This window comes from Ailuropoda melanoleuca, chromosome 2, assembly GCF_002007445.2.
Source record: "Ailuropoda melanoleuca isolate Jingjing chromosome 2, ASM200744v2, whole genome shotgun sequence".
In the NCBI taxonomy this organism is placed as follows: domain Eukaryota; kingdom Metazoa; phylum Chordata; class Mammalia; order Carnivora; family Ursidae; genus Ailuropoda; species Ailuropoda melanoleuca.
In genome coordinates, this window is record NC_048219.1 from 85,458,715 (window position 1) to 85,484,907 (window position 26,193).

Consider the following 26,193-nt stretch of genomic DNA (forward strand, 5'->3'; position numbering starts at 1 on the left):
GCCATAGGCAGATGCTTAACCTACTGAGCCACCCAGGCGTCCCTTCTGTCAATCTTTTTATCCCTTTCTACTGTCAATTTCCTTTATATCTCCTTCCTTTCTATAAGGATGCCCCACTTCAACGCTGGAGAATCAGGATATGTCTATCTTTGCAGAAAGGATTTGCTACCAAGACTGGTAAGTTAGGCACCCCTGTGGTATGCTTGAGGGATCCATACAGACTTTTCTCTTTAAGGTACCAACTCCATCCCCCTCAGCATGCACCCCATTCCTCAAATACCTGTTTTAGCTCCTTCTCCTTGTTCCTCAGGAACAAGGCACTGAAATCTTGTCCTAATGCAGGGCAATTATGTCAAAATAGCTTACACTGATACAATATTTTACCATGCGGTGTTCTTACCTGAGTCATTACATGAGCTCCTAACAGAATCCCTGGGAGTGATGTAGGACATGTACCCCCATTTCACAGCAAAGAAACCTGATGTTAAGAGATAGTAGAGAGCCTGCTCAGTCAGGTCATAATGCTGGTCAGTGTTGGAGCTGGACGTTGACATCAGGCCTTCTCTGTTTCCTGAATCACAAAGTCTAATCAAGAAAATAGCCTATTTGGAAAGGCAACACAATTTCCTTCTCTGGTGTAGGTAGCGAAAAATTAAACTATGTTGAAAGTGTCAGAGATTATTCAACCTCAATGGTCTAGAATGTTAAGGCTGGGAAGGATAATGATATTTCTCAAGTCCTGTGCTTTTGCTCTACCGATAAGGACCCCGAGGCCCAGAGAAACACCAGGACTGATTCAATACACAGCTAGTTTGGAGTAAAGTTTGTATCAAAGGCTGGGCTTTCTTCCTCTTAACCCAAGGTTCTTTTTACAATGCTACTCAGGCTTTGCCATCAGCTTTTTCTAGCCTGTGTAAACATCTGTGGCAGGACAGGAGAAAGTCATGTTTCCATGGTGTACAAAGTGTGTTTTAGAGAACCTCTTGCATTCTGATGATGCTTTGGGGAAAAACACAAGGCCTGAATGATTCTCTGTTTCTCTGATTCCTGAAACACGAAGCCTGAATCACAAGCCTAATTTTTGTCGACTACATTTTAATGTAAATGCCTACATGTGGTTAGTGGCTACCATATTGGATAAGTGAAATCAAGAAAATGGGAGAGGATTTCTTATCAAAACAGATCAATGTGAAACAAAAGAGAAATTGTTCCTATTTTTGAAGAAGCTTAGAGACAGAGAAACTTTGTAGAAATAAGTCCCAAGAACTTGAAGGAATTGTGGGGAGTTTGTGGGGAAAACTACAGCTTAGATTTGAGTCAAATTCAATTTGATCTCCAAGCTGACACCTAGGTTATACTTCAGTAAATAATCTTTGTCATATCCACAGTTTGATGACTCTAGTTTCCCTGATTGAAGCTCAGATGGCTGTGATCCCTCTGCCTTCCTCTTCAAATGACCGATGAATGCCATTTTGAGTCAAAGAATAGAGCTTCTCACTGCTTCTTCATTTGAAGTCAAGAATAAATCATTTCCAGCTTTGGTATGGCAGCAACTCACTTTGTACCCATTTTAGCTAATGATTTAACAATTTCTACTTTACTGTTGATGACTATTAGAAGTTTTTTGAAAGGGTCAATTATTTTTTGACATCTAAGCATCTCAATACTCTTAGATCAGCATGAGAAAAGAACCTCAGCCAGGCAGGGGCAGTGCGGTGGGGAGCACCTAATAGAATGGTCAGTGTGAGAAGGAGATTAAAGAAAAATACTTTAAGGGAATGTGAGAAATGAAGTCTGGTAGAGGTTTTTGGGAAAAACATGAAGTAACTCTGTAACAAGAAGGCAAGTCTTGAAATTTTTTCCAATTCTAAATCTTAAGATAACAGCACAAATTACTTATTGTTAAAAAAAAAAAACGCAACTATGGACGAGTTCCTCACCCCCATAGTGTGCAAATTTTTAGTCTCAGACTTAATCCTTTTATATTTGACAGAGATATTGACCATGAACACTGCTACAGACAAGCCCTGCAACATCCCATGATATTGGTCCAGTCGTACTAACAGGAGAGAGGAAATGAGTCACTTGAGGAGGTGTTCATTAACTTTTATAGCTAATCTGGAGAAACTCCTGCTTTGAGGGTAGGTGAGTTTATGCCCACTCACTCGGCCCTGATGTGGGGGACTGGTGGCATAGAGGAATCTCCCCATCTCCTCATTTCCTAGGAAATCTACTATCTATATCTGTGGAAAGCTCTACCAGCTAGAAAGCATCAGCTGATTTGCTCAAGAGGCACGATGGTAGTTATGGCACAGAGATGTAAATTGAAAAACTGTATACACAACTAACTCTCTTCTTTGTCCTTCAGTGCTTTCAACCCAGGTTTGTCTCCTCCAGGAACCCTGCCTTAAACCTGCCCCTTCTGTAATAACATTCCCCTTGTTGTGTAGAAATTATTTGTTTATGGGCCTGTTGCTCTCAACAGGGTGCCACTTCTCAAGCACAGGGATATGGCTTTCCATTTCTATCTGCATATCTGGCGCTTGGGTGGTCCTCAAAATGTGTTTTCTCAACCAAACTCAATACATCGGAATGCCCAGGACAGTGCTTGATACAAGGAAGACATATAATGTATGTTATCTTCCATCTCCTATACTTTCTTCTAAAGATTTCCACTGACTTGATTGGGCTTATTATCTGAAAACATACATATTTTACAGATGCATATGTGGAGATGTGAAAAGATTGTTATACCAGGCCCCACAATTCATTAGGGAAGTGCTGTCTTCGTAGACATTCCCTTGATCGGAGTGGAAAGTGTGACCCTAAGAGTATTGATTAGCAGGATGGAAGCATCAGACACATACCTAAACAGTTCTGCTTTTGAGCAATAAACATGCAATTTGGTAGCAAGGGGCAAAAAGAGAGGGGAGGGGAGGGCGAGAGAAGAGAGAGAGAGGGGTAGTGAGGCATTGTTGTATGCCCAAAAGACTTAAAAACAGGTTTGTCTAATATCAAACCCATTTTTTAAACTACTATATAAACTGTTCTACAATTTCCCAAGAGATTTATAAATTATGTCATATTCACAAAGACCTTATCAGACTAAGGTTTTAGTTTGCTTTTATTTTATTTTATTAGGATTTCACCATATAATATTAATGGAAAATTACAGTATTATATGTAGACTGTAATCCTATTTTTGTAAAAGAACAAAGCTATCCAGATATTTATGTGTGCATGTATTTATGTACCTAGAAAAAGCATACAAACTGCATTTCTCTGTGATTACCCTGGAAAATGAGGTGGGAACAGGAAAAGGGAAGAGGTTTCACCTTTTATGTAATTCTGCATTGTTTCAGATGGTCAATAGCATGTGATTTGGGGTCATTCTCATTTATCTTTTTGTTTTGGAATTCTGGTGGCTTCAAAACTTCGTCTTCTCACCTTCCTTTCCTTCTTTCTTTCCTTCTTCTTCAAGTCATTTTATTTCCACTGTACTATCCACTTGTTTCTCGTCTCTTGGGCCTTGCCATATCACATCTTCAAGATGACTAGGTGAAAATGTATTCCCCTTATGGCCAAATTCCTTGTTTAATTGTGTTTAGTTTTGCATTCTAAGAAGAATTTTTTGGGGCGCCTGGGTGGCACAGAAGTTAAGCGTCTGCCTTTGGCTCAGGGCGTGATCCCGGCGTTATGGGATCGAGCCCCACATCAGGCTCCTCTGCTATGAGCCTGCTTCTTCCTCTCCCACGCCCCCTGCTTGTGTTCCCTCTCTCACTGGCTGCCTCTATCTCTGTCGAAAAAATAAATAAAATCTTAAAAAAAGAAGATTTTTAAAATTATGATGTTACTATATTAGGTTTAATGCATACATCTTACATATTAAGCTTGAAGGATTTTGATGAATCTATAAAGCTGTGTAACAATAACCCAAATCAGGACGTAGAACATTCCCATTACTGGGAAATTCCCTCTTGTCCCTCCCACTGAGGTGACTTTCATCACTACAGATTAGTCTTGCCTTTTCCTTTTTTAACTTTATTTTTTTTTTTTTTAAAGATTTTATTTATTTATTCGACAGAGATAGAGACAGCCAGAGAGAGAGGGAACACAAGCAGGGGGAGTTGGAGAGGAAGAGGCAGGCTCATAGCAGAGGAGCCTGATGTGGGGCTCGATCCCACAATGCTGGGATCACGCCCTGAGCTGAAGGCAGAAGCCCAACCACTGTGCCACCCAGGCGCCCCCCTTTTTTAACTTTATGTGAATAAAATACATACTCTGTTATGTCTGGATTGTTTCACTTGACTTGGTGTTTTTGTGATTCTTCCACGTTGTTGCCTGTATTAATTTGCTCTTTGTAATGCCTAGTAGTGCTCCATTGCATAAATAAAGCACAGGTCATTGTTTTTATGATTCCTCATTCTTGATTGATGGACATTTTAGCTATTTTCAGCTTCTGACTAAAGCTGCTATAAACATTGTTAGCCTCTTGATGAATATATGTTTTCATTCCAAGAGTACTGGAGTGGGATTGCTGGCTCATGCATTGGGTGTGTATTTAAGTTTGTTACAAAGTGACAAATTTTTCCCATTGTACACTCCCACCAGCAATGTACAAGAGTTCCAAGTGCTCCACATCCTCAGTAACACTTGACTATTGTCAGTCTTTTAATTCTTTCATCCTAAATCAAAAATTACTGATACTATTTCCTGTGCTGTGATTTATCACAGAATAAGGGATTAAAACCACCCAAAGAAAATGACTCGGATTTTAATGAGAAGAGCATTCACATGTGGGAGAATCGTAGTCCTCTCTGGGCATCTTAATTATCTCCAAAATAATAACATTGGGGTGGATGATCTCTGCAGCATTTCTAACTCAGATAATGGATTTGGAGGAAGGCAAGCCAGTGTCAGTGCACGGCCTTTGGCATCAAGATTCAGGTTCTCACCAGGCTCTGCCACCGACTAGCTGGCGGTCTTTGGGTAGATACTTAGGCTCAAGAATACTCTATTTTCTTACTAATAAAATCAGGTATGAATTATACATCTACCATAGGAAAGTTTTGACTATTAAATGAGATAATGAATGCAAGGAGTTTTGCATAGTACACCGTGAAGACTTAATCAATATCAGATTCAGCTCAGGTCATGATCCCAGGGTCCTGGGATTGAGCCCCACATCAGGCTCCCTGCTCAGTGGAGAGTCTGCTTCTCCCTCTCCCTCTGCCTGCCCCTCTGCTTGTGTGTGCTCATGGTCTCTCTCTCTGTCAAATAAATAAATAAAATCTTTTTTAAAATATCAGATTATAAAAACACGGACACTTTCTGTAGGCATGCTGACAGCACTGACTCCATTTTGTTCTCCCCTCTGGTGTACAGATGGTGCCGCTCCAGATAACTCCCCTGTTGCCTTATCACCATGCCCCTTGCTTTATATAAGCTGTGGCTTGAGGTCCAAATGAGGCAGAGTGGACACAGAGAACGGCCTCATACTGCTTAGATTGTCTGCCTGCAGGCTACCCCCTGGCAGTAAGTTACCCAAAATAAAACTGTATAAATAATATGGAGTGGCTTGCTTCATTTTTCAGCCTTAAAGTGACTTCTCAGTCTGCAGGATACTTTACTGGCCTTCCTCTGTCTTTTAACACTCTATTCTTCGGGAGAAGGTGGTGTTCTAATGAACATGATCGATCCTTAGTGTGGCTGCTGTGACATGGATGGCACTTTTCTCCTTGTGGGATCTCCAAAGACTTGAAGTGCACAATCCCCTCCAGTTCCATCCATGTTGATGTGAATGGTGGGGATTCATCCTTTCTGATGGCTGAGTAATATTCCATTGTGTATATGGACCACATCTTCTCTATCCATGTGTCTGTTGAAGGGCATCTCGGCTCCTTCCACAGTTTGGCTATTGTGGACATTGCTGCTATGAATATTGAGGTGCAGGTGCCCCTTCTGTTCACTACATCTGTATCTTTGGGGTAAATACCTAGTAGTGACTCCAGGAAACAACCTGAGGGTTTCAGAGGGGAGGGGGTGGGGAGATGGGGTAAGCAGGTGATGGGTATTAAGGAGGGCACATGTTGTGATGAGCACTGGGTGTTATATGCAACTAATGAATCATTGAACACTACATCAAAAACTAATGATGTGCTATATGGTGGCTAACTGAATATTAAAAAAAAAAGACTTGAAGTACAGTTCTTCATTATCACAAAAATTTTCAAACATAAAGTTGAAAGGCTCTTACAAAAGTAGTATACTTTTATCTGTATACTCATCACTTAGAATCTATCATTAGCATTTTACCATCCTTCCTTTATCACATATTTATATAATTACCCAAATCCCAGTGTACCCATTCATCCGTGTTGAGTTTCTTTTTTTATGCATTTCAAAGTAGATTGTAGACATCAGTACACTTTCCTCTAAATACATCAGCATACCTATCATTTACTAGGTTAAATATTTATTTACAGATTTTATTTTGAGGTAAAATTTACATAAAGCATATGCACAGATCTCTAGTATAGATTTTCAGTTTTGACAAGTGCACACAAATGTGTAAACCAAACCCCTACGAAGATATAGAACATTTCCATCACTCTAGAAAGTTCCTTGTGCCCCCTCTCAATCAATTCCTACCTCAACCAGAGGCAAGTACTGTTCTGATTTTTTTCATTGTAGATTAATTTTAAATTTCAGAACTTCTAACAATGGAATTAAAGAGCATACACTTGGGGGGGAGGAGTTAAGATGGAGGAGGAGTAGGGGACCCCTTTTTCAGCTGGTCCCCTGAGTTGAGCTGGATAGGTACCAGACCAGCAGGAACACACGGAATCAGCCTGAGACACAGGAAGATACATCTGGATCTCTACAAATGAACATCTCCAGCACTGAGTATTGAGGTACGAAGTGGGAAGCCGTGAAACCGCGCACAGATACCGGAAGATAAACGGAAGGGGGAGGGAGCCGCCGTGTCTGGGCCCCAGGAAGCGGTAGCCACCTGCATGGGGGAGCGGGCAGACCGCAGACCCGCACCCTTGAGACAGCAGACTGAGATCGTGAGCCAGGGGCGTGCACTACCAAGAATCTCACAGAACTCTGGAACTCTGGTGTGCTCACTGGGTCCAGACTGAGACCGGGAGATCCGGGAGCACGCGCGGAATGGCTAGCGGCTGGTAGCTGGCAGGCCACCTTTATGGGGGAGTGGGCAGATTGCGGACCCACACCCTCGAGACAGAAGACTGAGACCATGAGCTGGGAGCGCGCGCCACCAAGAATCTCAAGGAGCTTTGGAACTCCGGTGTGCTCTCTGGATCCAGACTGAGACCGGGAGCTCCAGGAGCGCGCGCGGGGCGTCTGGCAGATGGCGGCTGGCGGGCCACCTGCATGGGGGAGCAGGCGGACTCGCGGACGGCACCCGCGAGACAGCAGACTGAGACTGGGAGCTCCGGGAGCGCGCGCGGGGTGGCTGGCGACTGGCGGCCGGCGGGGTTAGAAACACAAAGGACAGAGATGCGCCGGCACTGAAAGTGAGGGCTGGGACGCCGGGTGTGGGGCGCACAGCCCAGGATGCTACAGGGTTGAGCAGCACCAACAGAAACAGAGTTAAAGTGGCCAGAACATCAGTGGAGAACGGGCTGCAATCCCTCTGCTCTGTGACAGAGGTTGAATTACGGCCGCTGCTGCTCTGACTCTCAGAAGAGGCAGAGCAGACTGCCAGGGAAAGCCGCCAGAGGACAAAAGCCCGAAAATACCAGCTCACAGGGTGCCCATCCCCATTCCCCCTCACAGGGGACACGGAGACTCTACCCAAATAGGGTTTCCTGAGTACTAGTGCAGCAGGCCCCTCCCCCAGAAGGCAGGCTGAAAAATCAAGAATCCCACAACCCGGGGCGCCTGAGTGGCGCAGTCATTAAGCGCCTGTCTTCGGATTAGGGCGTGATCACAGTGTTCCGGAAAGGAGTTCCTCATCGGGCTTCTCCACCGGGAGCCTACTTCTTCCTCTCCCACTCCTCTGCTTGGGTTCCCTTTCTTGCTGACTGTCTGTCTCTCTCTCTCAAATAAATAAATAAAATCTTTAAGGAAGAAGCCCACATACCTAAGATCTCTATAAAACAAGGGCGCACGGCCTGGGTCCCAGTCAACAACTTGGGCTCTGGACAACCCTGCAATCTCTCTTCATCAGAATGACGAGAAGGAGAAGTCCCCCCCAGCAAAGAAAAGATAATGAGTCTGTGGCCTCTGCCACAGAATTGGCCTCGGCCACAGAATTAATACATATGGATGTATCCCAATTATCAGAAATGGAATTCAGAGCAACAATGGTCAAGATGATGAGTAAACTTGAAAAAAGCATCAGAGAAAGCGTTGCTGAGAATATAGAATCCCTAAGGGCAGAAATGAGAGCGAATCTGACAGAAATTAAAAATTCTATGGGCCAAATACAGTCAAAACTAGAGGCTCTGACGGCCAGGGTCACCGAGGCAGAGGAACGCGTTAGCGAATTGGAGGATGGGTTAGTAGAAGAAAAAACGAAAATAGAAGCTGGTCTTAAAAAAATCCACGCCCACGAATGTAGATTACGGGAGATTACTGACTCTATGAAACGATCCAATGTCAGAATCATCGGCATCCCTGAAGGGGTGGAGAAAAACAGAGGTCTAGAAGAGATATTTGAACAAATTGTAGCTGAAAACTTCCCTAATCTAGCAAGGGAAACAAGCATTCGTGTCCAAGAGGCAGAGAGGACCCCATCCAAGCTCAACCAGGACAAACCTACGCCACGGCATGTCATAGTGCAATTCGCAAATATTAGATCCAAGGATACAGTATTGAAAGCGGCCAGGGCAAAGAAATTTCTCACGTACCAAGGCAAAGGTATCAGGATTACGTCAGACCTGTCTACAGAGACCTGGAATGAGAGAAAGGCTTGGGGGGGCATTTTTAAAGCTCTTTCAGAGAAAAACATGCAGCCAAGGATCCTTTATCCAGCAAAGCTGTCATTCAGAATTGATGGAGAAATAAAGACGTTCCAAAATCGCCAATCATTAACCAATTTCGTAACCACGAAACCAGCCCTACAGGAGATATTAAGGGGGGCTCTATAAAGGTAAAAAGGCCCCAAGAGTGATACAGAGCAGCAAGTCACAACCGATACAAAGACTTTAAAGAGAAATGGCATCATTAAAATCATATCTGTCAATAATCTCTATCAATCTAAATGGCTTAAACTCTCCCATAAAACGCCACAGGGTTGCAGATTGGATAAAAAGACATGACCCATCCATTTGCTGTCTACAAGAGACTCATTTTGAACCCAAAGATGCATTCAGACTTAGAGTAAGGGGATGGAGTACCATCTTCCACGCAAATGGACCTCAAAAGAAAGCTGGAGTAGCAATTCTCATATCAGATAGACTGGATTTTAAACTAGAGGCCATAGAGAGAGATACAGAAGGGCACTATATTATTCTTAAAGGAAGTATTCAACAAGTGGATATGACAATTATTAATATATATGCCCCCAACAGGGGAGCAGCAAGATACACAAGCCAACTCTTAACCAAAATAAAGAGACATATAGATAAGAACACAGTAATAGTAGGGGACCTCAACACCCCACTATCAGAAATAGACAGAACACCCTGGCAAAAACTAAGCAAAGAATCAAAGGCTTTGAATGCCATACTCGACGAGTTGGACCTCATAGATATATATAGAACACTACACCCCAGAACCAAAGAATACTCATTCTATTCAAATGCCCATGGAACATTCTCAAGAATAGATCATGCTCTGGGACACAAAACAGGTCTCAGCCAATACCAAAAGATTGAAATTATCCCCTGCATATTCTCAGACCACAACGCTCTGAAATTGGAACTCAACCACAAGGAAAAACCTGGAAGAAACTCAAACACTTGGAGGCTAAGAACCATCCTGCTCAAGAATGACTCGATAAACCAGGAAATCAAAAAACAAATTAAACAATTTATGGAGACCAACGAGAATGAATACACAACGGTCCAAAACCTATGGGATACTGCAAAGGCAGTCCTAAGGGGGAAATACATAGCCATCCAAGCCTCACTCAAAAGAATAGAAAAATCTAAAATGCAGTTTCTATATTCTCACCTCAAGAAACTGGAACAGCAACAGAGGGACAGGCCTAACCCACTGACAAGGAAGGAGTTGACCAAGATTAGAGCAGAAATCAATGAATTAGAGACCAGAACCACAGTAGAGCAGATCAACAGGACTAGAAGCTGGTTCTTTGAGAGAATCCATAAAATTGATAGACCACTGGCAAAACTTGTCCAAAAACAAAGAGAAAGGACTGAGATTATTAAAATTATGACTGAAAAGGGAGAGGTCACGACCAGCACCATTGAAATTGCAAGGATTATTAGAAACTTTTATCAACAGCTATATGCCAAAAAACTAAACAATCTGGAAGAGATGGAGGCCTTCCTGGAAACCTATAAACTACCAAGACTGAAACAGGAAGAAATAGATTTCTTAAATAGGCCAATTAACTATGAAGAAATTGAGTCAGTGATAAACAACCTTCCAAATAATAAAACTCCAGGCCCAGACGGTTTTCCTGGGGAATTCTACCAAACATTCAAAGAAGAAATAATACCTATTCTCCTAAAGCTATTTCAAAAAATAGAAACAGAAGGAAAGCTACCAAACTCATTCTATGAGGCTAATATTACCTTGATCCCCAAACCAGGCAAAGACCCCCTCAAAAAGGAGAATTACAGACCGATTTCTCTAATGAATATGGATGCCAAAATCCTCAACAAGATCCTTGCTAATAGAATCCAACAGTACATTAAAAGGATTATCCATCATGACCAAGTGGGATTCATACCTGGGATGCAAGCATGGTTCAACACTCGCAAATCAATCAATGTGATACATCATATCAACAAGAAAAGACTCAAGAACCATATGATCCTCTCAATTGATGCAGAAAAAGCATTTGACAAAATACAGCATCCTTTCCTGATTAAAACCCTTCAGAGTGTAGGAATAGAGGGTACATTTCTCAATCTCATAAAAGCCATCTATGAAAAGCCTACTGCAAGCATTATTCTCAATGGGGAAAAGCTGGAAGCCTTTCCCTTAAGATCAGGAACACGACAAGGATGCCCACTCTCGCCACTATTATTCAACATAGTACTAGAAGTCCTTGCAACAGCAATCAGAAGACAAAAAGGGATCAAAGGTATCCAAATCGGCAAAGAAGAAGTCAAACTGTCTCTCTTTGCAGATGACATGATACTCTATATGGAAAACCCAAAGGAATCCACTCCCAAACTATTAGAAGTTATAGAACAATTCAGTAAGGTGGCAGGATACAAAATCAATGCCCAGAAATCAGTTGCATTTCTATACACGAATAACGAGACTGAAGAAAGAGAAATTAGGGAATCCATCCCATTTACAATAACACCAAAAACCATGCGTTACCTTGGAATTAACTTAACCAGAGACGTAAAGGACCTATATGCTAGAAACTATAGATCACTTTTGAAAGATATTGAGGAAGACATAAAAAGATGGAAAAATATTCCATGCTCATGGATTGGAAGAATTAACATAGTTAAAATGTCCATACTACCCAGAGCAATCTACACTTTCAATGCTATCCCGATCAAAATACCGAGGACATTTTTCAAAGAACTGGAACAAATAGTCCTTAAATTTGTATGGAACCAGAAAAGGCCCCGAATCTCCAAGGAACTGTTGAAAAGGAAAAACAAAGCTGGGGGCATCACAATGCCGGATTTCGAGCTGTACTACAAAGCTGTGATCACAAAGACAGCATGGTACTGGCACAAAAACAGACACATCGACCAATGGAACAGAATAGAGAACCCAGAAATGGACCCTCGGCTCTTTGGGCAACTAATCTTTGATAAAGCAGGAAAAAACATCCGGTGGAAAAAAGACAGTCTCTTCAATAAATGGTGCTGGGAAAATTGGACAGCTACATGCAAAAGAATGAAACTTGACCACTCTCTCACACCATACACAAAAATAAACTCCAAATGGATGAAAGACCTCAATGTGAGACAGGAATCCATCAAAATTCTAGAGGAGAACATAGGCAACAACTTCTATGACATCGGCCAGAGCAACCTTTTTCACGACACATCTCCAAAGGCAAGAGAAATAAAAGATAAAATGAACTTATGGGACTTTATCAGGATAAAGAGCTTCTGCACAGCCAAGGAAACAGTCAAAAAAACTAAGAGACAGCCCACGGAATGGGAGAATATATTTGCAAAGGACACCACAGATAAAGGACTGGTATCCAAGATCTACAAAGAACTTCTCAAACTCAATACACGAGAAACAAATAAACAAATCATAAAATGGGCAGAAGATATGAACAGACACTTTTCCAATGAAGACATACAAATGGCTAACAGACACATGAAAAAATGTTCAAAATCATTAGCCATCAGGGAAATTCAAATCAAAACCACACTGAGATACCACCTTACGCCAGTTAGAATGGCAAAGATAGACAAGGCAAGAAACAACAATTGTTGGAGAGGATGTGGAGAAAGGGGATCCCTCCTACATTGTTGGTGGGAATGCAAGTTGGTACAGCCACTCTGGAAAACAGTGTGGAGGTCCCTTAAAAAGTTAAAAATTGAACTACCCTATGACCCAGCCATTGCACTACTGGGTGTTTACCCCAAAGATACAGACGTAGTAAAGAGAAGGGCCATATGCACCCCAATGTTCATAGCTGCATTGTCCACAATAGCCAAATCATGGAAGGAGCCGAGATGCCCTTCAACAGATGACTGGATTAAGAAGCTGTGGTCCATATATACAATGGAATATTACTCAGCTATCAGAAAGAACGAATTCTCAACATTTGCTGCAACATGGACGGCACTGGAGGAGATAATGCTAAGTGAAATAAGTCAAGCAGAGAAAGACAATTATCATATGATTTCTCTCATCTATGGAACATAAGAACTAGGATGATCGGGGGCGCCTGGGTGGCAGAGCGGTTAAGCGTCTGCCTTCGGCTCAGGGCGTGATCCCGGCGTTGTGGGATCGAGCCCCACGTCAGGCTCCTCTGCTGTGAGCCTGCTTCTTCCTCTCCCACTCCCCCTGCTTGTGTTCCCTCTCTCGCTGGCTGTCTCTATCTCTGTCTTATAAATAAATAAAAAATCTTTAAAAAAAAAAAAAAGAACTAGGATGATCGGTAGGGGAAGGAAAGGGATAAAGAAGGGGGGGTAATCAGAAGGGAGAATGAAGCATGAGAGACTATGTACTCTGAGAAACAAACTGAGGGCTTCAGAGGGGAGGGGGGTGGGGGAATGGGATAGACTGGTGATGGGTAGTAAGGAGGGCACGTATTGCATGGTGCACTGGGTGTTATATGCAACTAATGAAGCATCGAACTTTATATCAGAATCCGGGGATGTACTGTATGGTGACTAACATAATATAATAAAAAAAATCATTTAAAAAAAGCATACACTCTTTTGTGCATGGCTTCTTTTACTCAATAAAATATTTTTGAGATTCATCCATGTTGTATTTTTTTAAAATATTTTATTTATTTATTTGAGAGAGAGAGCACACATGTGCAAGCGGAGAGGGGCAGAGAGGAGGAAGAGGGAGAAAGAATCTGAAGCAAACTCCCCACTGAGCACAGAGCCTGACTTGGGGCTCAATCCCACAACACTGAGATCACGACCTGAGCCAAACCAAGAGTCGGATATTTAACCGATTGAACCACCCAGGCACCCTTCATCCATGTTGTTTTGTGTGTCAGTGATTTGTTCCTTTTTATTGTTCTTTTTAATATTCCGTAGAATGAATATATCACAGTTCATCCATCCTATTGATAGGTACCTGAACGTTTCCCGTCTTTGCTCTTATAGTATTAAGACTGCTGTAAACATTCTTGTACAATAAGTCATTTTGTGGACATGTTTTACTTTCTCTTGGGTAAATATCTTGGAATTACTGTGTCATAGAATAGGTAGTTGCTTAGTTTTATAAGAATTTGCCAGACTTTGGTGCACCTGGGTGGCTCATTCGGTTAAGCATCTGCCTTCGGCTCAGGTTAAGATTCCAGGATCCTGGGATTGGGCCCCGCGTTGGGCTCCCTTCTCAGCAGGAAGCCTGCTTCTCTCTCTCCCTCTGCCTGCTGATCCCCTTGCTTGCACTCTCTCTCTCTCTCTGTCAAATAAATATATAAAATCTTTAAAAAAAAAAAGAATTTGCCAAACATTCCTTAAAGTAGTTAAATCATTTTACATACTCATCAATTATGTATGAGAAGGGAGAAAGCTTTTGCTACTTCCAAAGGACTTTTTCTAACTAGAGACATGGCTGATGACTTCAGGAACATGAGTATGGGATACAGGAACACCACCATCACCATCACACTAAGCTGCAGGAAGTAGTTAATTGTGTAAGGAATCCTAGGAGTAGCATGAGTTCTGGTCAGACAACATGAAGTACTTGATTAGGGCTTAGGAGGGCCCTGGGATTACTGGTAAGTAAGTGTCCTGTGATGAGTCATTACACCTGTGCCCACCTGGCAAGTAAATACATTCTTTGTCCCTTCTTGGCAACCCCTAAAGATAAGGATGGTCAAACAAAATAATCATATCTGGAGAAACCCAGATCTTAGTAAAATTTAAAAGAGACAAATGCAGTGTTAATGCCAAGAAGCAGCCAGTAGGCATCAAATTTGAGTCTGTGGGTCAAGGTAAGGAAGGAGTTAAATACAGAAGTTTTTTTGGAAGAAGTCACAGTTGTTTTTCCTGAGTAGGGATGGGTTCTTTGTTTGCATTTCTACCTGAGGTAGCCCATATGCTGCTTCATATCTCTTTGAATGACGATGTTCCTTATTCAACAATTCCCTAAACATTCCTCAGATAAGGATTTTATGAGCATCCTTCAAAGAGCTCAGCCTTAAAATTAACAAATTTTATGGTTTTATTCCAAAGTCTTCCCTTTATTTCCTTTTTAAAATGATGCAATTTATAATATGCAAGCTTGCTGTCTCCTCCCTTTATGTACACATCAAATGAGCAAACAGTTGGCCATGACACAGATGGTCACAGAGTTGGTTCAATGTTTGTGAGTATAGTTACGTAAAAGCCTCTTATCTGAAATAGCCCTAGGAATGCTCGGATGCAGGAGACAGAAGGTGTTCAGCTGGATACTTTAGGATATGTGTTTCCAAAAGCAAAGTCATCGAAAAGGAACCAGAATTACAGAATGTCAGAGCCAGAGGAGAACATGGAGGTCATTGATACCTCCTCCTCAGCTTACAAGGGAGGTAGTGGAATGAAACAGGAATACGCCTAACTTCTGTGCTCACAGTTCATTGGAAATTGTTACAATTAAGATTTTGTGTATGATGGAGAAATACACTCCAGTCAGCTCAAATTCAAGTGGGTTTATCAAGAGGATAAAGAAACATCTCGCAGAAACAAAACATGCCTAGGGGAAATGAGAAGCCCTTCATTTGTGGTTGACACAGCCACTGACTCTGGGATCACATGGTCTGTGGTTCCCTTTGGGCATCTATTCTACTCTCTTCCTTCTTCTCTCAGCCTGGCTTTCTTTGTGTATTCATCAGCACAATACTGAACACTGTTGCCCCTGCCCCAATGCTATTTGACCTTTAGGTCAAATTTTAACATTTATAACATGTCTGTTGGAATGACAGTTGAAATCCCAATATTTTGACTCCCAGGTTAGTGATTTATGCTGAACTTTCTCTTCTGAGCATGAGCACAGACAGTATAAGAGTTTAGCCTCGGTTTTCTCATTGCTAAGACAGGAATAAAAATGTTTCTATCCTGCAGAGTTTCTGTGGTGATCAAATCCATTTAATACATATAAAATGCCTAGAATATATGATACTGGTGATACCTAATGTTATTAGCTGGTATTTTCCTTCTGCTCTCCCCGCCCCCCAACATCTCTACTACTGACCATATATCTCTGTCCTGTTTTGTCCTCTTCAGGATGCACACCCTGGGCTCTGTTGTTGACAGGGTTCCAGTTAGGTTTGGTCAATGGGAGGCACCAGAAGGAACCTGGAAGGTGAGAGGAGAGCGAGGTCAGTATTTCCCTCCCAAACCTCCCTACATTGACACTGGAAATCTGGTAGTACTTGCATGCTTCCATTATTTCTGTGGCCCCTCTTCCAGAGTCCTAATTCTCAGGAGCTCCGTGTAGCTGTATTTCTCTCCTTGTTTCTTTGCCTCCCACAAACAAAGGCCCAGGAGATATCTCTTCATCAAGATTTTAAGAATCTTGCGGTGTGTCTTCTGCAGGCTGCCTCTAATGTTGGGAGATGCTGCCATGGATTTGGCTTCCTGATGTCAGTGGGAATCATAGGATCCTGGAGAAGTAGAGAACAGGTGGTGGCACTTAAACACCTAGAGGCAAGGTGGGAATAATTACCTTGGGGGCAGGACATGTGGTGGTGATTCATCATCCTGGGGTCCCTGGGAGTGAAATCGATGGGAAACCTACTATAAAATTGTTTGACTTACATAATAATAAGAAAAACTCAAGTCTGGGACAACAGAGACCTGACTGAGTCACTGTAGGGGGAATGTGTGAACTCTTGTCCAGTCCTGAGACCTGGAGCTCCTTAACTGAGAAAAGACTGAGTCTCTGAGGAAGAATGCACCCTGCAAAGCAGCCACAAGTGGATGCTATCAATCTTCCCCAGGCCTTCCTTAGGGGAACTGCAGACATTTCCTGGGGCGCTGGGGAGAGGGAAATACCCAGACCTCCTGGGCTTATTAGATCTTCTCCATGTAGGGCTAGCCTATGGGGACCTGCAGTGGCCATGAAAATAACCACCCCCATTTCCAGTTGCAGGAAGCATAACTGTACAACAGCCCCAGCTAGTGTATGTTGAGTCCACGGCTCTCTGGACTCTCCCTACATCCTGTACCAGCCCATGAAGTAGAAAGCTTCACATCAGGCCCTCCAACAGGACACTTTGGATGAATCATGAGGATATCAACTGTTTTCCCGTCCTGATTCTGACTTTTGTTTCTCCAGTCTGGTTTGTTTCTACATATTAACTTGTTTATGTGAAAGAAGAGAAGAAATCCTTAGACTTGCCTGAGTCTCCTTTATTGAATCCTTTAATGTCATCAAATATATCATTTTTTTTCTTGATATCTCCTGGGTTTCTAGGATTAGTTGAAAAATTTCTCCCCAATACCAAAACTAGACATATACTTCAAAAATTGAAATTTTTAATTTTTGAATTAAACCTTTCTGTTTAAGGTTTAAATCCATTTAGAAATTACATTTTTGAGTATGGAGAGGCAGAGGTCCAATACTATTTCCTTCCAAATGGACAGACACCTAATTGTGCCAGCATTGATTCTTTTTTAAAAATCATCATTTTCCTACTGATATACCATTACCATATGTTAATTTTTATAGACTGTGATCTATTTCTAAGTTCTTTATACTCTTCCACTATCTCTCTCTCTATCTCCCTATCATCTATCTATATGTCAATACCACAGTATTGTTCTTAACCTCATAACATATAGTTTAAGCATAAAAATGTGCCTTTTAAGTGTATAATTTAATGCATTTTGACAAATGTATACGCTGGTGTAACCACAATCTCAGTTGAGATCTAGATATTTCCATCATCCAGAAAGTTCTTTCATGCCTGTTGGCAGACAATTCTTCACTCAAGCAAACAGTGATCTGATTTCTGTCATTGAAGATTAGTTTAGCCTACTCTAACACTTCATAGAAATGGACTCATATGCTATACACTTTTTTGTTATCTGTCCTCTTTCGCTCAGCTGAACAGTTTTGAGATTTTTCATTGTTATTGTTAGTATCAGTAGTGTCTTCCTTTAATTCCTTAGTAGTATTCCATTGTAATATATGACAATTTGTTTATCTGTTCACAGATACTGGACACTTTTGTGGAGGTGTAACAGATATAGAACATCGTATTAGTTTCAGGTGTACCACGGAATAATTTGATAATTATATACATTGTGAAAGGATAGTAGCCCAATATCATTCTTTTGCTTGTGGCTGTCCAGTTTTCCCAACACCATTAATTGAAGAGACAGTCCATTCCCCACTATATATTCTTGGCTCTCTTGTCATAAATTAATTGACTATATATGCATGGGTTTATTTCTGGGCTCTCTATTCTGTTCTATTGCTCTATGTGTTTGTTTTTATGCCAATACTATATTGTTTGGTTATGATAGCTTTGTAATATAGTTTGAAGTCAGGGAGCATGATGCCCCTAGCTTTTTTCTTCTGCTCATGGACATTATCAATGGCTACCATTTGGAGCTACTGTGAGTAAAGCAATGCAGAACATTGTGTACACTTCCTTTTGGGTTTTTTGTTTGTTCGTTTGCCTGTTTTTTTAAAGATTTTATTTATTTATTTAAAAGAGAGAGAAAGCATGTGTATGCAGTGGGAGGGAGAAGGACAAGAAGACTCTGCACTGAGTGCAGAGCCTGACATGGGGCTCAATCTCAGAACCCTGAGATCATGACCTGAGCTGAAATAAAAAGTTGGACACTTAACTGACTGAGCTATCCAGGCACCCCTACAAGGAGGACAAAATTGGAACCCCTAGAAATCTGCTCTAGGGAGAGACATCCCTGCCTGAAAGGTGCTCACATGGTGAAATGGGGAAGAATTCTAGGTGGGACAGTGGGATCTCAGGTTCCCCAGAGTCACAGAAATAACGGGGGTGCCTGAGTCTGTAGAGTTCCCAAGCATTAGAGCAGGGAAGCTGGCTATGGTCAGCAAGCCCAGGAGCAGGCTCTCAGCTTGATTCCACCATAAGCTGAGAGCCAGGGCCAGTCAGGTGACTGCTTTCTGCCTGGGGACCATGAAAATGACTAGAACGCGGGGAGCCTCCACCTTCCCCTGGGAGCAGCGGTGCCAGCGCAGGTTCGCATCCAATCGGGCGACCTTGCTCTGTGCCAGGGCCGCACAAAGTGCAGTAGCACTGGACCCTCCATCTTCCCCTGGGAGGATCGGTGTGGGTGAGCACTGCAGGAGTCTGCAGAGTTTGGCACACACAAAAGTGAAGACTGTTTATCCCTGAGAATTTACAGAAGAGAGGGGACTCCAGCTTCTGGAGCTGGAGATCAGGGCATGGCCATTTTTATTTTGACCCTCTAAGGAGGCCAGAAAGCCTTCAGGGGACAAAAGCCACACAGAGGCCCAAAACAGCTTACACTGACCCCGGCCCCTGGTAAGGGGCAGGGCAACTCCACCCAGGCAAAGACATGAGAATCAGCGCAGCAGGCTCCTGCCCACAGAAGACCAGCTGGAAGAATAGGTGAACCGCAAGTTTATGGACCTCACGTCACTAGGAGCAAATAATATATAGAATTTGAGTTTTTTTCTCATGATTTGTTTATTTTTCAGTTTAAAATTTTGCATTTCTTTCTTTTCTTTTTTCCCTTTTCAACTAATTTCTTGTTGTATCAACTATTTAAGCCTTTTTTTATATTCCAGTTTTTACATTTACATTTTATAGATATATTCTTCATTTTGGGCTTCCTTTCACTCTACTCTTTTTTTTTTTTTTGTACATGTCTATAAGTTTTGCTTTCTTTATAACTTTGGGATTTAGTGTCTTCTAACACACAGACCAAAATACACTCAGGACCAAGTGGACCACCCTGTTTTGTCCATCCTGTGAGATTATATTCTTTCCTCCCCCCCTTTCCCCTTTTTTCTTTTCCTTTTTTTTTTTCTTTTGCTTTTATTTTTGGATTCTGACCTTTTTGGATTTGTCTACTGTGTATTTTGCTTGGATTGTGGTTCCTATTTTTGATTTTGTTCACTTGTTCATCTACTCATCTCTGGGCAAAATTATTAGAAGGAGGAATTCACAACAAAAGAACCAGAGGTAATATCCTCTGCCACAGATCTAATCGATATGGATATAAGTAAAATGTCAGAGCTGGATTTCAGGATAACAATTATAAAGTTACTAGATGGACTTGAAAAAAAGCATAAAAGACCCTAGAGAATAGGGGCGCCTGGGTGGCTCAGTCGTTAAGTGTCTGCCTTCAGCTCAGGGCATGATCCTGGCATTCTGGGATTGAGCCCCACTCCTCCGCAGGGACCCTGCTTCTTCCTCTCCCACTCCCCCTGCTTGTGTTCCCTCTCTCACCGGCTGTCTATCTCTGTCAAATAAATAAATTAAATTAAATTATAAAAAAAGACACTAGAGAATCTTTTAGTGTAGAAATAAGATCTAATTGGGCTGAAATTAAAAATGCTCTGAGATGTAGTCTAAATTGGATGCTCTAACATCTAAGGTCAATGATACAGAAAGAGAGTAAGTGACATTGAAGACAAATTGATGGAAAGGAAGGAAGCTGAGGAAAAGAGAGAAAAACAACTAATGGAACAGGAGGGGAGGTTTCAAGAAATCAGTGATGCTATAAAACAAAACAATATCAGAATTATTGGAATGCTTGAGGGAGAAGAAAGAGAGAGAGAGAGCCAGAAGGTATATTTGAGCAAATCATATCTGAGAACTTTACTAATCTGGGGAAGGAAACAGTCATTCATGTCCAAGAGGTAGAGAGGACCCCTCCCAAATTAATAAAAATAGATCAAAACCCTGACATATAATAGTGAACTTTGCAAATTTCAGAGATAAAAAGAAAATCCCAAAAGCAGCTTAAGACAAGAAGTTCCTAACATACAAGGATAGGAACATTAACCTGACACCAGACCCATCCAGAGAAACCTGGCAGGCCAGAAAGGGCTGGCAAGACATATTTAGGGTACTAAATGAGAAAAACATGCAGCCAAGAACACTTTATCCAGCAAGGCTGTCATTCAGAATGGAAGGAGAGATAGAGCACATCCAGGATGGACAGAAACTGAAAGAATATGTGACCACCAAGCCAGCCTTGCAAGAAATATTAAGGGGTTCCCATAAGCGAAAAGAGAGCCCAGGAGTAACATAAACCAGAAAGAAAAAGAGACAATCTACAGAAACAGGGACTTTACAGGTAATACAATGGCACTAAATTCATATCTTTCAATAGTTACTCTAAATGTAAATGGGCTAAATTCTCCAATAAAAAGACACAGGGTATCATATTAGATTAAAAAAAAAAAAGCAAGACCCATCCATATGCTATCTACAAGAGACTCACTTTAGACCTAAAGACATCTCCAGACTGAAAGTGAGTAGATGGAGAATCAATTATCATTTCAAATGAAAGCTCGGGTAGCAATCCTCATATCAGACAAATTAGATTCTAAACCAAAGACTGTAGTTAGAATGAAGAGGGACTCTATATCATACTTAAAGGGTCTATCCTATAAGATCTAACAATTATAAATACTTATGCCCCCAGTTTGGGAGCAGCCAGCTTTATCAACCAATTAATAACCAAATTAAAGAAACACATTGACAATAATACAATAATAGTAGGAGACTTCAACACCCCACTCATGTTAATGGACAGATCATCTAAGCAGAAGATCAACAAGGAAATAAGGACTTTGAATGACACTGGACTAGATGGACTTTGTATTTAAATACAGAGCATTCCATCCTAAAGCAACAGAATACACATTCTTCTCAGGTTCACATGGAACATTCTCCAGAATAGATCACATACTGGGTCACAAATCAGGTCTCAACTGATACCAAAAGATTGGGGTTATTTCCTGCATATTTTCAGACCGCAATGCTTTGAAACTTGAACTCAATCACAAGAGGAAATTTGGAAGGAACTCAAATTTTGGAGGTTAAAGAACATCCTACTAAAGAATGAATGGGTCAACCAGGAAATTAAAGAGGAATTTTTAAAAAACCATGGAAACTAATGAAAAATGAAAACACAACTCTTCAAAACCTTTGGGATACAGCAAAGGTGGTCCTAAGAGGGAAGTACATTGCAATACAAGCCTCTATCAAAAAATTAGAAAAATCTCAAATACATAAGCTAACCTTACACCTAAAGGAGCCGGAGAAAGAACATCAAATAAAGCCTAAACCAAGCAGGAGAAGAGAAATAAAAAAGATGAGAGCAGAAATCAATGAAAAAGAAACCAGAAGAATAGTAAAACAGATCAACAAAACTAGAAGCTGGTTCCTTGAAAGAATTAATAAGGTCAATAATTCTCTATCCAGACTTATCAAAAAGAAAAGAGAAGGGACCCAAATTAATAAAATCATGAATGAAAGAGGAGGGATCACAACCAAGACCAAGGAAATACAAACAATTTTAAGAACATATTATAAACAACTATATGCCAACAAACTAGGCAATCTAGAAGAAATGGGTGCATTCCTGGAAACTTATAAACTACCAAAACTGAAACAGGAAGAAAAAGAAAATCTGAACAGACCCATAATCACCAAGGAAATTAAAGTAGTAATCAAAAACCTCCCCAAAAAAAACAAGAATCCAGGGTCAGATGGCTTCCCAGAGGAAATTCTACCGAACATTTAAAGAAGAAATAATACCTATTCTACTGAAGCTGTTTCAAAAAATAGAAATGGAAGGAAAACTTCCAAACTCGTTCTACGAGGCATTACTTTGATCCCCAAACCGGACAAAGACCCCATCAAAGAGGAGAATTACCAACCAATATCCCTGATAAACATGGATGTCAAAATACTCAGCAAGATACTAGCCAATAGGATCCAACAGTACTTTAGAAGGATTATTCACCGTGACCAAGTGGGATTTATTTCTGGGCTGCAAGGGTGGTTCAACATTCACAACTCAATCAACATGATACATCACATCACAAAAGAAGAGACAAGAACCATATGATCCTCTCAATTGATAAGCAAAAAGCATTTGACAAAATACAGCATCCTTTCTTGATTAAAACTCTCTGCAGTGTAGGGATATACCTCAATATGATAAAAGCCATATATGGCCACAGGGAATATCATTCTCAATGGGGAAAAACTGAGAGGTTTTCCCCTAAGGTCAGGAGCATGATAGGGATGCCCATTCTCACCACTTGCTCAATACAGTACTAGAAGTCCTAGCCTCAGCAATCAGACAACAAAAAGAAATAAAAAACATTCAAATCAGCAAAGAAGAAGTCAAACTCTCACTCTTCACAGATGACATGATACTTTATGTGGAAAGATGCCACCCCAAAATTGCCAGAACTCATATAGCAATTCAACAATGTGGCAGGATATAAAATCAATGCACGGAAATCAGTTGCATTTCTATATACTAACAATGAGACAGAAGAAAGAGAAATTAAGGAAACAATCCCATTTACAATTGCACCAAACACCATAAGATACCTAGGAATAAACTAACCAAGGAGGTAAAGGATCTTTACTCTAAAAACTATAGAACACTTATGAAAGAAATTGAGGAAGACACAAGGAAATGGAAAAAACATTCCATACTTAGGGGCTGGAAGAATAAATATTGTTAAAATGTCTATGCTACCCATGGCAATCTACCCATTCAATGCAATCCTGATCAAAATACCATTGACATTTTTCACAGAGCTGGAACAAATAATCCTAAAATGTGTATGGAACCAGAAAAAACACTGAATAGCCAGAGGAATATTGAAAAAGAAAACCAAAGCTGGGGGTATCACAATGCCTGACTTTAAGCTATATCACAAAGCTGTAATCATCAAGACAGTATGGTACTGGCACAAAAACAGACACATAGATCAATGGAACAGAATAGATACCCCAGAAATGAACCCTGAACTCTATGGTCAACTAATCTTCGACATAGCAGGAAAGAATACCCAATGGAAAAAGGACAGTCTCTTCAATAAATGGTGCTGGGAATGTTGGACAGCCACATGTAGAAGAATGAAACTGGACCTTTTTCTTACACCATACACAAAGATAAACTCAAAATGGATGAAAGACCTAAATGTGACACAGGAATCCATCAAAATCCTAGAGGAGAACACAGGCAGCAACCTCTTCGACCTCGGCCGCAGCAACTTCTTGCTAGACATGTCACCAAAGGCAAGGGAAACAAAAGTGAAAATGAACTACCAGGACTTCATCAAGATAAAAACTTTCTGCACAGTAAAGGAAACAGTCAACAAAATGAAAAGGCAACCTATGGAATGGGAGAAGATATTTGCAAATGACATATCAGACAAAGGGCTAGTACCCAAGATCTGTAAAGAACTTATCAAACTCAACACCCAAAAAACAAATAATCCAGTCAAGAAATGAGCAGAAGACATGAACAGACCTTTTTCCAAAGAAGACATACAAATGGCCAACAGACGCATGAAAAAATGCTCAACATCACTTAGGATCAGGGAAATACAAATCAAAATCACAATGAGATACCTATACCTCATATCAGCCAAAATAGCTAAAATTAACAAGACAGGAAGCAACAAATGTTGGAGAGGATGCAGAGAAAGGGGAACCATCTTACACTGTTGGTGATAATGCAAGCTGGTACAACCACTCTGGAAAATGGTATGGACGTTCCTCAAGAAGTTAAAAGTAGAGCTACCCTATGACCCAGCAATTGCACTACTAGGTAATTACCCCAAAGATACAAATGTAGTTATCCAAAGGGGCACCTGCACCCCAATGTTCATAGCATCAATGTCCACAACAGTTAAACTGTGGAAAGAGCCGAGATGTCCATCGACAGTTGAATGGATAAAGGAGATGGTGTGTGTGTGTGTGTGTGTGTGTGTGTGTGTGTGTGTGTGTGTGTATGGAATATTACTCAGCCATCAGAAGGGATGAATACTTACCATTTACATTGACATGGATGGGACTGGAGGGTATTATGCTGAATGAAGTAAGTCAATCAAAGAAAAACAATTATCATATGGTTTCACTCATATGTGGAATACAAGAAACAGGGTAGAGGATCATAGGGTAAGGGAGGGAAAACCGAAGGGGAAGCCATCAGAGAGGGAGAAAAACCATGAGAGACATCTTAACTATAGGAAACAAACTGAGGGTTGCTGGAGGAGAGATGGGTGGGGGGATGGGGTAACTGGGTGATGGGCATTAAGGAGGGCACATGATGTGATCAGCACTGGGAGTTATATGCCACTGATAAATTATTGAACACTACATCTGAAACTGATGATATACTATATGTTGGCTAACTGAATTTATGTATGCATGTATTTATTTTTAAAGATTTTATTTATTTGTCAGAGAGAGAGAGAGAGATCACAAGTGGGAGGAGGGGCAGGCAGAGGGAGAAGCAGGCTCCCTGCTGAGCAAGGAGCCCGATGTGATGCTCCATCGCAGGACCCTGAGATCATGATCTGGGCAAAAGGCAGATGCTTAACTGACTGAGCCATCCAGGCATCCCAGCTAATTGAATTTAAATAAAAATTTTTTAAAAAAAGGATTCTCTTTCCCTCTCCCTCTGCCCCTTCCCTCCGCACCCACTCTCTCTCTATATAATCGATCAATCATACACACACACACACACATACACACACACACACATACACACCTGGGCACATCCTGATGAAAATTCAAATTTTAAAATGTTCCATTAAAAAGAGGAAGGCATTGTACTCGGACAAAATAAAATATGAATCCACAAAAGTGATACATCTGAGGAATAAAGAAAAATGATGAGTAAGATTCTATTGCTTTGTAAAACTACCTGTTGATGATAGAGTTGTAAATTTGATTACAATTTTTTTAAAGTGAGAGATTCATTTTTTTTTTAAGATTTTATTTATTTGACAGAGATAGAGACAGCCAGCGAGAGAGGGAACACAAGCAGGGGGAGTGGGAGAGGAAGAAGCAGGCTCATGGCGAAGGAGCCTGACATGGGGCTCGATCCTAGAACGCCGGGATCACGCCCTGAGCCGAAGGCAGACGCTTAACTGCTGTGCCACCCAGGCGCAGTGAGAGATTCATAAAGTAGAAGGGGTATGATGTATGTTATTAATAATCTTTCACAAAAGTTCCAGCTGATGTCAATAAAACTTGGAAAATGGCCAGGGAACTGTAAACCAAGAAATTATTGTGTAGGAGACCTATGTTATCCCGAGGCAATTTTCACAGTCTGAAAAACATTCCAAAACCATGTTAAAAAGGAATCTGAGGTGGCCAAATCTAGAGCTTCAGGAATCTACTGTTTTTTTCAGCAAGTATCAGAATGTGAG

General features: G+C 41.1%; 1 protein-coding gene across 1 annotated transcript in view; it reads right to left on the reverse strand.

Annotated features, from left to right (window-relative positions):
* REG4 (regenerating family member 4) overlaps positions 1 to 26,193 on the reverse strand; it is a 65,713-nt gene that overhangs the window by 15,155 nt on the left and 24,365 nt on the right. The window contains exons 2-4 of the mRNA XM_002928393.4: positions 16,190 to 16,420; positions 16,009 to 16,112; positions 401 to 571 (exon numbers count right to left, since the gene is read on the reverse strand). The gene's annotated coding sequence lies outside the window, so the exon portion shown is untranslated. The remainder of the gene's footprint in view (positions 1 to 400; positions 572 to 16,008; positions 16,113 to 16,189; positions 16,421 to 26,193) is intronic.